Source organism: Vigna angularis, chromosome 5, assembly GCF_016808095.1.
Source record: "Vigna angularis cultivar LongXiaoDou No.4 chromosome 5, ASM1680809v1, whole genome shotgun sequence".
Lineage (NCBI taxonomy): Eukaryota > Viridiplantae > Streptophyta > Magnoliopsida > Fabales > Fabaceae > Vigna > Vigna angularis.
In genome coordinates this window covers 11,400,792-11,415,404 of record NC_068974.1, presented here as the reverse complement: position 1 = coordinate 11,415,404, position 14,613 = coordinate 11,400,792, and the positions used below count along the sequence as shown (strand labels likewise).

General features: G+C 37.4%; 1 long non-coding RNA gene across 6 annotated transcripts; it reads right to left on the bottom strand.

Annotated features, from left to right (window-relative positions):
• Positions 1-218: 218 nt before the first annotated feature.
• LOC108340313 (uncharacterized) lies at positions 219-10,451 on the bottom strand. Of its 6 annotated transcripts, none has more exons than XR_001833200.2 (8): positions 10,113-10,451; positions 9,516-10,045; positions 8,969-9,125; positions 8,637-8,748; positions 8,191-8,244; positions 7,960-8,044; positions 2,620-2,742; positions 1,089-1,297 (listed from the first exon to the last, which is right to left on the bottom strand). It is a non-coding gene; the product is annotated as an uncharacterized LOC108340313 (long non-coding RNA). The 6 variants fall into 6 exon arrangements; XR_008248802.1 differs by having other exon boundaries at positions 8,637-8,743; XR_008248803.1 differs by lacking the exons at positions 1,089-1,297; positions 8,969-9,125 and adding an exon at positions 219-535 and having other exon boundaries at positions 10,113-10,450.
• Positions 10,452-14,613: the final 4,162 nt, after the last annotated feature.

The window sequence follows — 14,613 nt, the reverse complement described above, 5'->3', positions numbered from 1 at the left end:
CTAAGAGCAACATTTTGTCTTTTAGAGTTTTGGATTAGGGATTTCTTTTTTATGTTAGGGATTGTAACTATTTTTCTAACCCTATATAATCAGGGTTGTAGTGTATTGTCGAAAGTAAAAAAAATATTCAGTTACAAAAATTTGATTTTATTAATAAGAGAAATATTAAAAGTGTTTTCTTACTTCTTTCACTACGCCTCTTCTTTTTTGTAACTGGCTGTAACTGGCTGACCTGCTTCCACTCAGCCATTGCTGCTACGTACGAGCTTCACCGGAGTTTCGTCACGAGTTCTCTTTTTTCCTTCCCTCTCGCGAGCAACACAAGAAGCTGGACTCTACCAACTCTCTGACGCGAGGAAACTTCTAGTGAAACTTTAGTTTCATGCTCTTGGACCTGAGCGTTTGGGCCTCAGGTATTTGGGCTTGTATTCTTAATATGGTACCAGAGCAGGTCTTGTACCTGTTCTACCCATGTTTTTGCTACGCTTAAATCTTTCTTGTTTTTCTTGATGCTAATCTTTTCTTGCCTTTCTTGCTGTTATGGAAAATATGGATCAATCACTAGTGAAAAAAGGTTTTTTATACATGTTAAAAATGTTTTTTATACTAGTTTTCAAGCATGTATTGAAGTAGGGGTATAAAAAGTTTTCGATTTTTTACATCGTTCTAGAACTGGTATAAAAAATTTAACTTTTACACCGGTTCTGTTTGTAACAAGTATAAAAGTTTGATATTATACCTGCTATTCTAAAAGTAGGTATAAAAAGTCACCTTCATAGGTAAAAAAATTACTTTTTATACCTGCTGGTGCTAAAAATAGGTATAAAAGAGTCTCACTTTTACACTTGGTGATGTTATAACCGGTGTAAAAAGTGACATTTTTTTAGAATATTTGATTTGTATGTGCTACTATCCATATCTATACCTGCATCAAATTCAATCCAATACATAATACAGTTTAAATAATCATTAAGAAGCCAAATAATCAATATTGTTTCTATTAACACATCAAAATGTAATATTTACCCAACAAAGTTCGTAAATATATTTATCTAATATGGTTACTTAACATAGTTACACATAAAATATTTCAGAAATCAAGTGTTTTACATAGTCCCTACAACAAAATCAAGTGTTTTACAACAAAATCACGTGTTTTAGAAAAAAAATATCCCTCAACAAGAGAGAACTTCTACATATACAAATTGACACCTAACATCACTAGAGTTATACAGACCTAGATGCTAATGGAGCTCGATGCAGTATATGAATGTCAATCTTTGTATATGATGTCAATCTGAAAAAAAAAATGTCAACCTTGAATCTAAAAATTTTTAATTTATGGTAATTTGATGATAGAAAATTAATCACAGAAAGAAAAAGAATTTACTGAACTTTTAAACAGTGACTTAAATGGCTACAAATTTTAAGAAAGTAATCATAAAAAATGGTTAAAAAGATTAAGGAATTCAAGTCACACATTATTTAAATTATAACGAGTAAAATACACTTTAAATAAATTGAAATTTATTTTTCTGGACCGAATTAGGTGCATGGCATGAAAAGATGATCGAGTATGCTATGCTAAATATTGTAAATTATAAAAGATGACAAAGGGAAGCTTTAAGAAGGTCTGGACTTCAATATTACTATGATGTTTAGTTTTACACTTTCTTTTAAAATAAAAAGATCTTTTGAACATTATAATTGAAGACCGTAGCAGAGAAAAGAAATGATTGAACAGAAAAATTTAAATATAAAAAGTAACTTATTTTTGCTGCATAATATGATAGATAATCTAATAGGATAAAAAGAGAAAAATAAAAATTTGTAAATATGAATTAGGTATTTAAAGTAGTAGAGAATTCAGGTATGTCACTCTTAAAATGGATAAGAGAAGGTCGTTCCTCTGTCTACTAGAAAAACCATTCTCTAACATCAATACAGATCCTACTTTCTAAAATGCATCTACCTAGAAAATCATCCCTATAATGATTATTTAGTTCCTCTGGCCATTGAAATTTACCATATCCACATACTACTTTAGCCATTGAAATATTAAAACAATAAAGTTCCTCTGGTCACACATCAATGTCTGAACATTTAAAAAAACTAATTAAATATATAAAATTCGTATGTGACTTTTTACAGACAAGTTTATAAAAAATAAATTTGTTTGATTGATTATAATATTGGCAAACTTGAAAAAAAAAACAAGTTTTCATTATAATAATAATTTTCAATAAACGGATGATTAAATCATGATGTTTAGGATAAGTAGAAAAAAGAAAGAAGCTAACAACTCAAATCTTATCCACGTCTCTCTATTCTTTCCACAAAATCTAGTTTATCTACAAAAAGCCAATGAAAAACAAAGAGTAGAGTTGTGTATTTTAAATAAGGTATAGTATATGTAGGTATATACCCAAAAGAAAGTGTACCCAAAATATAATATACATCTCTAATCCTCGCTTTATTTATTAATTATTAAAATAGATCTCAATAATTATAAATAACATAAGTTATATTTTACGTTTTGTGCTTCTTCTAATTATTGGGTCTGGCAAGAAGGAAAGTTATATCAACAAAATAAAGAAAAGCAAAATGAGATATGTTTACCTCCATGGCAAGTCATTGAATTTGGTCACACCTATTGATATTGATGACACAAGAACAACTCTCTTCATTAAGGAAGTGTTAAAAACAGCGGAATAAACCCTGGATTCGAGGTTAGGCTGCCTCCTAAGAAAAGGACAAGAGGGGAGATGAGAAACTTTTTTCCTCCCTTTCATTTAATACAGAATAACCAATTAAAGGAAATGCAAAAAGAAGATTCTTCTCTGCTACGTGGCATTCAGGCCTTACACAATCATAACAAATATAACAAACTACTTTTAGAATTCTCTAAGGTAAAGGAAATGGACCAATCTAAGAATGGATAAAATTAGACCACCCTACAGGCCTTGGGGTCATTCTTTTGGGCCTACTGTTCCCATATGTAACATTACCATCCCCTTCGACAATGACCTTGTCCTCAAGGTTAGAAAGTGATTTAAGATCATTCCATTTTTCCCAAGAAGTATCATCAGGCGATAGCCCTTTCCACTAAACCAGAGCATAACGCGTTGGGGAGTCCTCAAGAGTCACTGTCTTGAAATCCAAGATTGCCAAGGGTGAAATGAGAGGACTAATATCAACAGAATCAGGAGGAATTTGATCTATGAGAGATGGAACCGGGCCCTCATGTGGCTTCAGCATAGAATAATAGAACACATCATGAATCTTTGAATGTGAAGGAAGCTCTAAACGATACGCAACAGGATCGACTTTTTCCAGAATCTTAAACGACCCATAATAACGCTTGGAAAGCTTATGATATTTGTTGCCAGATACTAAAATTTGCCTATAAGGCTGCAGTTTTACGTAGACCAATGAGCCAACCTCCAAATTCAAGTTACGACGCTTAACATCAGCATGCTTTTTCATACGAACTTGTGCTTTTATCAAATTACGTCTTAAGAGAGAAAGTATCTCTTCACGAGAGGAGAGCACAGTATCACAACCATCATTAGAGGAAGATCCCTCAATGTAATGGGGAATTGATGGTGGCGGCTTCCCGAACATTACTTCAAAAGGAGACAAACCAGAACCGGAATGGATGGAGGTATTATAGTGGTACTCAGCCCATGGCAAAAATTTGAACCAGAGACTAGGTTTGTGATGAACAAATGCACGAAGATACTATTATATGGTGCAGTTCATAACTTTAGTTTGGTCATCCGTTTGCGGATGATATGACGAGCTCATACGAAAGAGTGTGTCATTGAATTTGAATAAATCTGACCCGAAGCGACTGATAAAAATGGGGTCGCGATCTGACACGATACTGCGGGGTAACCCGTGATGCTTGCAAACGATAGAGACAAAAAGCCAACAACTTTATAAAGCGGTGAAATTGGATTGTAAAGCACCAATGTCTATAGCCTTGGAAAAACGGTCCACAACCACTAGAAGTACCGTGTAACCATTGGAAGGAGGCAACCCAGTGACAAAATCCAAAGAAATGTCCTCCCAAACTCCTGTCGGAATAGGCAAGGGTTGAAGAAGACCCCTTGGATGTTTTGTGTTATACTTCGTTCGTTGACAAACAACACACTGAGAAACAAAGGACTTCACATCCTTAGCCATATACCCCAATAGAAACTTGCACTGAGACGCTTTAAAGTTTTGTTAATGCCGGCATGGCCCCCAATCGGAGTTTCATGGAACTCTCGCAATAATAGTGGCACAAATTGAGACGTGTTACTAAGCCAGATCCTGCCCTTGTACAATAATAGCCCATCATGAAATCGAAATAAAGAATTGGAAGAGGGATCAACAAGAAACTTATCACGCATCAATATGAATTCAGGATCAGTGAGCAAGGAAGCTTTCAATTCTCGTAGGAATACAAACTGAGGGGTAGTGAGTGTGAAAAGAGTAGCTTAAGATGGGCCTAGAGAACGTGATAAAGCGTCAGCCACAACATTTAGTTTGCTCGGTTTGTATTGAATCTCATAATCATAGCCCAATAATTTCACCAAGTAATGTTGTTGCTCAGGAGTCTGAATTACTTGCGTTAAAAACTCACGCAAACTTTGCTGATCCGTTTGGATGATGAATGAATGTCCCAATAAATACTGACGCCACCGCTTCACCACGCTCGTGATGGCATGTAAACTCACGAATATATGCAGAGGACTTAGACAAGCGAGGGCAAAAAACCTTGCTATAAAAAGTTATTGGATGATTGTCTTGAAGTAGAACGGCCCCCATGGCCGAACACGATGCGTCTGTCTGGATGTAGAATGGTTTAGAAAATTCTGGGAGCGCAAGAACAAAGGTACTCGTCATGGATGATTTCAAAGCGTCAAAGGCTAATTTAGCCGCCGGAGATCACTAAAAATTGCCCTTCTTGAGTAAATCCGTGAGAGGAAAAGCAATGGCAGCATAGTTTTGAACGAACTTCTGGTAAAATCCAGTGAGCTCCAAAAAACCACGTAACCCTTTAATGCATGTTGGAGTAGGCCATTGAACCATGGCTTGTATCTTCATCGGATCAGGAGACACACCCCCATTAGCCACAATGTGCCCCAGATAAGTAATTTGCGACTAGAAGAAGGAACACTTATGTGGCTGCAAAAAGAACTGATGGTGCTCTAGAATGGCAAATATGTCATTCAAATGAGACAAGTGCTGCTCAAAATCAGTGCTAAAAACCAAGATGTTATAAAAAAAAACAATAACAGATTTACGCAATAAGGGCTGGAAGATCTCATTCATAGTGGACTGGAAAGTTATAGGAGCGTTGCACAATCCAAATGGCGTCACACGGTACTCGTAGTGGCCATCGTGAGTCCGAAAGGCTGTTTTGTGCACGTCGTCGGGCTGTAATCTAATTTGATGGAACCCAGAAGTGAGGCCCAACTTGGAAAAACAACAAGTAGAGCCCAATTCATCCAGAACCTCGTCCACTGTTGGGAGAGGAAAGTGATCCTTAACCGTTATTGCATTCAATGCTCGATAATCAACACACATGCGCTAGGAACCGTCCTTCTTTTTCAAAAGGAGGACTCGAGACGAGAAAGGGCTGGTGCTTGGCTGAATCCAACCTGATTCCAGCATCTTCGAAACCTGACGCTCAATTTCAAATTTCTAAGCGTGAGGGTATTTATAGGGTCGCACATTGACCGGTTGGGCGTGAGAAAATAAGGGAATGGCATGATTTGTAGCTCTTGAGGGGGGGAGATGGGATGGTTCAGAGAAGAGTGTAGAATACTTGTGAAGCAGATGTTGTACTTGAGGATTAGGATGAGATGGAGAAGAGTCTAGAAGATGAGATGGAGGAACCGAGAGGGAAAAGAATTGGGCCGATGGATTGGTGCAGACAACCCGCTTTAATTGATGAATGGAAATGGGAGTGGGCTTCAATCCCGAATCGCCTCGCAATTCAATAATGGAATCGTTGAAAATGAATTTCATGGTGAGAGCTTGATAGTCCATTAGAATAGGCCCTAACTGCTTCAACCATTGGGCTCCCAGGACCATGACACCCTATGTCCAGGACATATTAATCCAATGTGAATGAATGACCCTGAAGAGAGAGATCTATCCCTTGACACACATGAGCACATAAGTTCCTCTCCGCTGCCAACCAAAACCTTCAAAGTAGGTGAAGGGAAATAGGCCAAGCCTAATAACTGAGCTACTTTCCTGCCCCCATCCACTAAGACACTGATCTGATGAGGCCCAATTTGGCCCATAAGTCGCAACGTTTCAAGAGCCCTAGTGCCAGAAAAGGGCATGAAGAATGATTTGGGCTGACTGATCTGGGTTGTCGACACTTGTCCCTGACTCGCTATGGCCCAAAGCTAAAGAGGCAAATTCAGAGTCAACTTCCCCAACAGGGTCAGTCTCTTCAGTAATGAAAAGAAGAATACGAGCTGGGCAACGATGTGAGCGTGAATATTTTTTATCACAATTAAAACAGAGTCCCTTCTCACGACGGGCCGTCATCTCTGCGTCAGTGAGTTATCAGTAACGGGTTTTTTGCGTGGGGGAGGGTAGAATGGGGAAGGGGTTTCGCGAGTTGTGGTTGAATAGGAGAAGTAATTGTGCGGGTGAAAGCCGGGGGAGGCCAAGGAGATACTGATTTCGCCTTTTGAACACGGGTGAGATCCTAGTGTTTTTCTTCATGCAACCTTGCTAATCCGACCGCATGCGATAATGTTGGGGGTTGTTGGGCCACCACCTCACGGCAGATCTCTGGTTTAAGACCCGAAATGAAACAACTCAGAAGGAAGGAAGGAGGTAAACCTACCACATGATTTGCAATTGCCTCAAACTCTGTTAGAAAATCAGAGACAATGGTGGTTTGGGCGAGCTTGAAGAGTTTGCCTCGTGGATCTTCGAATGTCGTGGGAGCGAATGAATCGCGATTCCAGAGCTTGAAGCAGGTGTTTCCATGAATGGATATGGTCGTTGCAATACATCCACTGCAATCAGGCCAAGGTGGTGTCGTCCAAGTAAAACGATGCAACAGTAATGCGTTCTTCTTCGGGGGTATTGTGATATTCGAAGAATTGTGTGATTTTGAAGATCCATCCGAGTGGGTCGGTACCATCAAAGCGAGGCACATCCAGCTTCAGGAAATGACGTTGTGAAGAGTTTGTGTCATTGGAATGTATGTGGTGAGGTGAAGGAGGAGGGGTGAGGGGGTGAGCTTCAAGGTGAGAGATACGTGTGTGGATGTCGGTCATTTGGGTGGAGAAGAGACATTTGTGTGAGAACATCGTCCAATTTGTCAGAGAGATTTTTCAAACGTGTACCATCAGCCATTGCAAAGGTCAATGAAAGCACCAAATGTTAAAAACAGTGGAATAAACCCTGGATTTGAGGTCAGGCTGCCTCCTAAGAAAAGGACAAGAGGGGAGATGAGAAACTTTTTTCCTCCCTTTCATTCAATGTAGAATAACCAATTAAAGGAAATGCAGACAGAAGATTCCTCTTTGCTACGTGGCACTCATGCCTTACACAATCATAACAAATATAACAAACTACTTCTAGAATTCTCTAAGGTAAAGGAAATGGACCAATCTAAGAATGGATAAAATTAGACCACCCTGCAGGCCTTCGGGTCATTCTTTTGGGCCTACTGTTCCCATATGTAACAGGAAGGCAATGCAGATACTAGATTCTTCACTCCCACCCAATCTTCAAATTGAAAACTTAGTCAATATTAAAATAAAAATATCGACAAGTGCATGAAGAGTAGATGAAGATTATTTTTTAGGCAACTTTCAATAAAAGCATCAGTATTATGCTTACATTTTCCGCTCTTGAATCTTCAGATAACTAATCTTCTATTGGATTCTAGTTATGACATCAAATGTTGTAATATATGCATGACAAAATTCTTACCAACCCTTTCTGGTGTATTATCATCATCTCAACGCCTTGAAGGAAATGTTGTTGTTCCGGTGCAGCAAATCACGTGTGTGACACCCTAAAAATAAAGTAAATAAAAATAAGAAAAGCAAAAGATATGAAAATTATTTCCTACATTTTCTTTCTGACTGAAATGAATCATAACAATGAAAATAGTTCAGATAAAAACAAGTATTATTCTGTAAAATACCCTGAAGAGCTTACCTCAAATATAGATGGATACAAATCTTCCTAGTTCCTTGTGTCACCTTTGAGTACCTATTATGTTCAGAAGCTCGATATAACTAGAAAACAAATCCAAAATGGATGAAAGTAAACCAACATAGTTTTTTTGCTCCTCAAAGGGACAACTTTTTTTATTTTTGGATAACCATCGCAATAATTTTGGCACCGTAGCGAGACCCCGAATTATCTCCAGAAGCTTCGGTCTTTCAGATTTACTATGAGACTAATCCTCTGTCCAGAGATTAGTCACACTTAAAACTCCTAAAACCTCTACAAGAATGTGTCTAGTGAGAATTGAATCCAAGTCCTACCCAATAGGTTCATTGTGTAATGTGAACTGAGTCACACCTATTTGATACCCAAGAGGGACTACTTAAGCAGTTAAATTTTCATTTTGACTGCTCAATCAAGAGTAGATGGTGTACCTGCAGTTTCTCCTTATCTTGTTCACCAAATAGTTCTGTGGCTTCTCAGGATTCCTAAGTATCAACTGTGACTTAATATTCTACTGAATCAGTGATGCAACTACCAGCTGTCCTGAATAGCAAGGGAACAACTACTTTACAATCTTCCCCAAGCAAACTATTTCCAAGAATTATGTATTCATTTCCACATTTTATAGAACTAATCTTAATGCACAAAATAACACTAAAAGTGGGATCCCAAAAGGCTTACAAATACAAAAGGAAGGATACACAAATAACAGAAGTTACTATTACACTCAAGTTTATTTAATTGCAGTATTTCAATTACTTACAGAGAAACCTTCAATTACATTCTCTAAAAATGGGGGTATCACCACATTGGTCCTTCTAAGATGCCACAACCAACATTGAAGCAAGGTGCTTTTCCGCAACATCACAAAGAACAATCCTAGGATCACTTTCCATCACGTCCACTCATACATCATTTACCTATTTGGCTTAGCCATCAGATAACAATTGCAAAGGTATACCCACCCACACATAATATATACAATTTTCATGTTCTTCAACAAAAAAAATGAAGCGAAATTATACAGCATCATTTTGTCTTATCTGTAATTTTCTCTTTCTTTTCCCCCAGACTAGAAAATTATAAAGCGAAATCTTCATTGCACTATATTAGGCAATTTTAAGTTGCTTTTTTTTATTACATTTCATTGCCTCTTTATATTTGACAAGAAGACTAAACTCGCATGGAACTAAAGAAAATGTTTCATGTTCATCTGCACTTCGAGAGAAAAGATAGAAAAGAAAAATATAATATATCTAATGTGATAAAAGAACAAAAATAAAACTTGCATTATTATCTTCAACACATACCTTTTGGAAATAAGTTCCCAATAACTCTGGATGGATTGCAACGTCCCGAACTCAATGTCCTAAAACCCCTTAGGCACACTCCGTCATATACCTGAGATTTATCCAAAATAGATCAACCAAACATAACAAAATTGCATCAAAGTAGGTAGAGAAAATGTATCAAAATTTGACGTTGGATAATGAATGGAAAATCAAAGGGCAAGAGAGATGAAGGGTTGTTCAGTATAGGTTCCGTGTCGGCATGACGAATGAATTTCACGGGCAGCGATCGAAGGATCCTAACATCATCCTGAAGCTGCTTCATGCTCACGAGGATCTCGTTGATGGCGTCGCGGCACCAGAGGCGAAAGTTAGTAAAAATCTTATCGTTCCTACTCCGAGCAGTGTGGAGCTTCTTCGCAGGCTCACCGATGTTCATGTGCACATCCTCTCTGTCAAAGTCTCCAATTCAACTCTCCATTCTTAATGCGCCTCTCTATTTCCTCCAAACCTTCGATAATTGAGTCTCTCTCGCTCGCGCTCATCAAACCCTAAATAAAGAACAATGAGTGTTTCGTTGAACGTTGAATTGGAAGAGTGAAAGATTTCGTGACTGACATAGTGAGCTAGCATCAAAGCATGCGCTATGCTTCCCTTTTATGTCTTGCTTGTAGAGCTGTTTGTCGAAAGAGATCAACTCCATAAACCTTTTAACGGCGTCTGTTACACCTTCCTAGAACTACTTCCATCCCCACTGCGAGAGCCACCACAATCCACCAGAGCAGCAAACGCGAACACAGCCAGATGCATCTCAAATAATGAGCATCGCCGCACTTGCTGCAGAAGAGAGAAAGGGATCGTAGAGAGAAAGATGTAGAAGAGAAAATGAACCGAGAAAAGGGATTTTGGTAGAATATGAAAATTTGTATACCGATTATAGTATCTGACGAGTGTAGAAAAAGATTTTCAGAATTATACTTTTATCGTACCATTACTTTTATACCTATTATAAGTTTAACAAGTATAAAAATATAATTTTTTTATACCTATTTTCGAGTGTAACCGGTACAAAAATTTTATTCTTTATTTTTTATACTTGTTTTTAATGGAAACGGTGTAAAAAAATTATTTTATTTACGATACTGCCATTGCATCACTTTTTATATCTGGTGGATTTTAACAGGTATAAAAAATTGCTATAAAAAATATATGTTGCACTAGTGAATCCAACAACCCTTCTAGCCCTTTTTATCTTCATCCAGGAGAGAATCCAGGCATCTTTCTTATCTCTTAGATTCTTAATGAATCCAACTACACTTCTTGGAGTAGAAATATGAGAAGAGCCCTCCTCTCCAAGAACAAGCTAAAATTCATAGATGGAGGGATCAAGAAACCTCAAAGAGATGATCCCCTTTTTGATTCTTGGGAAAGAAGTGACATGATGGTGTTGTCTTGGATCATCAAGACCCTTTTCTGCCCAAATAGCAGAAAGTGTTATATATGTGGAAGATGCTCAAGAACTATGGGAAGAATTGAAAGAAAGGTTCTCTAAAAGAGATTACTTTAAATTTTCAGACTTGCTCCAAGAAGTTCACTCTATTAAATAAGGAGAAAGGAGTGTAAGTTAGTATTTTACTGATGTGAAGATCTTATGGGAAGAACTGGAATTTCTCAGACCCATCCCAAGTTGTAGCTGCAAGATTCCCTGCAGCTATGAATTGTCTAAAATTTCTCATAAGTATAGAGAAATGGAACATGTTATTTGTTTCCTAAAGGGCCTAAATGATTGTTATAATTGTGAGGAAACATATATTATTGATGGAGCCTCTACCAAACATCAATCGTGTATTTTCTCTCATTATACAGTAAGAGACAAGAAAAACATGACTCTAGCCTCACCAATCAAAGTGATATTAAGGTCCTCGCCAGCACCACTGAAAAACACAATTAGTGAAGGAGTGACCAGAGTTGGAAAGGTCATGGACGTGGATCTGCCCCTCGTAGTCAGGGAAGAGGGAGAGGAAGAAACCCAAATTATGGCAAATAGTGTTCTCATTGCCACAAAATGAACCATACAGTTGATGAAGGCTATTCTAAACATGGATATCCACCATGGTACAAGAAAAACGACAATAATAGTCAGAATAATGTGGGACAAAGTGAATGGGGTTCTGCCAATGCTTGCTCTACTTCTACTGTTTAACAGACCAGTCAATAGAGTCCTACTCAGAGTTCTATTCAAAGTTCTTTCATTCCAGAACAGATGCAAAAATTATTACAAATGCTTGAAAAGGTGGACAACCCTTCTCATAGTGTCAGCCAAATACACAAAGACACTACAGAGAACAAACAAGGTACGTTCTCATGGATTATTGACATAGGGGCTACTGATCATGTGACCCATGACAAGAATCAATTCATAACATTCAATAAAATCAAGCCAATATCTGTTAGACTGCCAAACAATTCCATTGTTACTACCCACTATGCAGGAACTTTACAATTTTCCAATGAATTCATAATCTTTAATGTTTTATATATACCTGAATTTACTTTCAATCTTATATCTGTCCAAAGTTTAACTAGAGATATAAACTGCACACTGATTTTTTTTTTCTAAGATGTGTCAAATTCAGGACAGCTCTACATTGAGGATGATTGGATGTGCTAATGTGTACAAGGGGCTTTACTACCTGCAATCTTTTGGAAGGAACCCAACACCTAGTTTTGTTTTCTCATATGAGCATGTAAATATAAATTTGTGGCACTATAGGCTAGGCCATCCTGGACACAAAACTATTGAAAGAGTATGCAAGATTTTTCCTTATGTTCAAACTACTTTTGATAATGCTTGTGAAATTTTCCATTATGCTAAGCGACACAAATTGCCATTTCCTAAGAATAATTCTATGTCTACTAATTGCTTTGATATAATACACTGTGATATATGGGGACCTATCTCCATCCCATCTATACATGGGCATAGATACTTCCTCACTATTGTTGATGATTGCAGTAGGCATACTTGGGCTTTTCTCATGCATAATAAGAGTCAAATTAGGGAACTTCTGCAAGCTTTTATCATAAAAATTAAGACCCAGTTTAATAAAATTGTCAAAACTGTTAGAACTGACAATGGACCTGAGTTCAATTGTTCCAGCATATATGATTCCTATGAGATTGAACATCAAACAAGTTGTGTTGAAACTCCACAACAAAATTCTGTTGTGGAACGTAAGCACCAACAAATATTGAATGTTACTCGTAGTTTGATCTTTCAATCTAACATTCCCTATGCTTATTGGTCTTATGCCTTGTCTCATGCTATATATTTGATAAATACACTTCCTTCTTCTGTTATTAAAGATAAAACCCCTTATGATATACTACATAATAATTCTCCTACTTATCTTGACCTAAAGGTCTTTGGTTGCTTGTGTTTTGCTTCTACTTTGGAAAGTAACAGAAATAAACTTGACTCTAGAGCTAGAAAGGGTATATTTTTGGGCTACAAAAATGGTGTTAAAGGATATATTGTTCTTAACATCAATACTAGGGAAATCTTCATTAGTAGAAATGTTATCTTTTATGAAGACTTTTTTCCCTATAAGAATGAGCAAAGTAATAAAGATAACAACAATGACAGGGAAGACAATATGTTTTTCCTTGATAATTTGCCCTACAGTTGTAGAAGGGACTTGGTTGAGGATAGAAGAAACAGTGAAAGGCCAGCTGAAAGCATTAATACCACTGCTGAAGACATTAATCTCGTAGAAGAAGCACAAGGAATGAATCAGAGAAGATCTAACGGAATAAGAAAGACTCTTGAGTACTTAAAGGACTACATACATCAAACTGATAAGCCCTCATCTACATCCTTATGTGTCAAAAATGGTTTGAAAACTCCTTATCCTATCACTAATGTTTTATCTTATGAATCTTTGTCCAAGAAACATTTAAGGTATACTTTTGCCATGACTGCTAGCAAAGAACCCAGCTCCTATGAGGAGGCTAGAGACAGTCCTAAATGGGCTGATGCTATGCGAAAGGAAATCAAGGCACTGCAAGACAATTCTACCTAGTTTTTGACCCAACTTCCTCCTGGAAAGAAAGCCATTGGATGTAGATGGATTTACAAGGTAAAGCACAAAGCTAATGGTACTGTGGAAAGGTATAAAGCCCAGCTAGTAGCCAAGGGCTACACCCAAGAATAGGGGATAGATTTCTTGGATACTTTTTCCCCTATTGCGAAGCTCACTTCTGTCAAACTTTTACTTGCTCTTGCTGCCTCAAGAAACTAGTTTTTACATCAACTTGATGTAGACAATGCTTTCTTGCATGGAGATTTAAAAGAGGATGTTTACATGGATCTTCCACCTGGATTGGACACTAACACCAAGGGACAAGTTTGCAAACTGACTAAGTCTCTATATGGGCTGAAACAGGCTAGTAGACAATGGTTTGAAAAGCTATCTACCTTCCTTATTTATGCTAACTATGTTCAATCCAAATCTGATCACTCTTTTTTTGTCAAGAAAACCCCGACAGATTTCACAGCTTTACTTGTATATGTTGATGACATTATCCTAACAAGAAATTCAATGAATGAGATCCCCCACATAAAGGCTCTTTTACATCGTCAATTCCAGATAAAAGATTTGGGAGAACTCAAGTACTTTCTAGGATTTGAGGTTTCTAAATCTAAAAAGGGGATCCATCTTTGTCAAAGAAAGTATGCCCTTGACGTCCTTCAAGAAACAGGAATGCTGGGAAGCAAACCATGCTCTACACCCTTTTTGAGCAACACAAACTCCTTATATAAAACAGAGAATTATATGGATAATCCCAATGCCTATCGCAGATTAATAAGGAATTTTTCTATCTAACTAATACTAGGCCTGACTTGTGTTTTATTGTTAACCTATTAAGTCAGTTTATGCAGAAGCCTACTTGCCTTGTAGCATATTCTAAGATATGTCAAATCCAGCCCTTCAGAAGGACTCTTCTTTGCAGCTGACTCTGACATACATATTAAAGGGTTCAATGATTCAGATTGGGCCACTTGCCCTAACACAAGGAGATCAACCACTGGTTACTATGTTTTTCTAGGATCCTCATT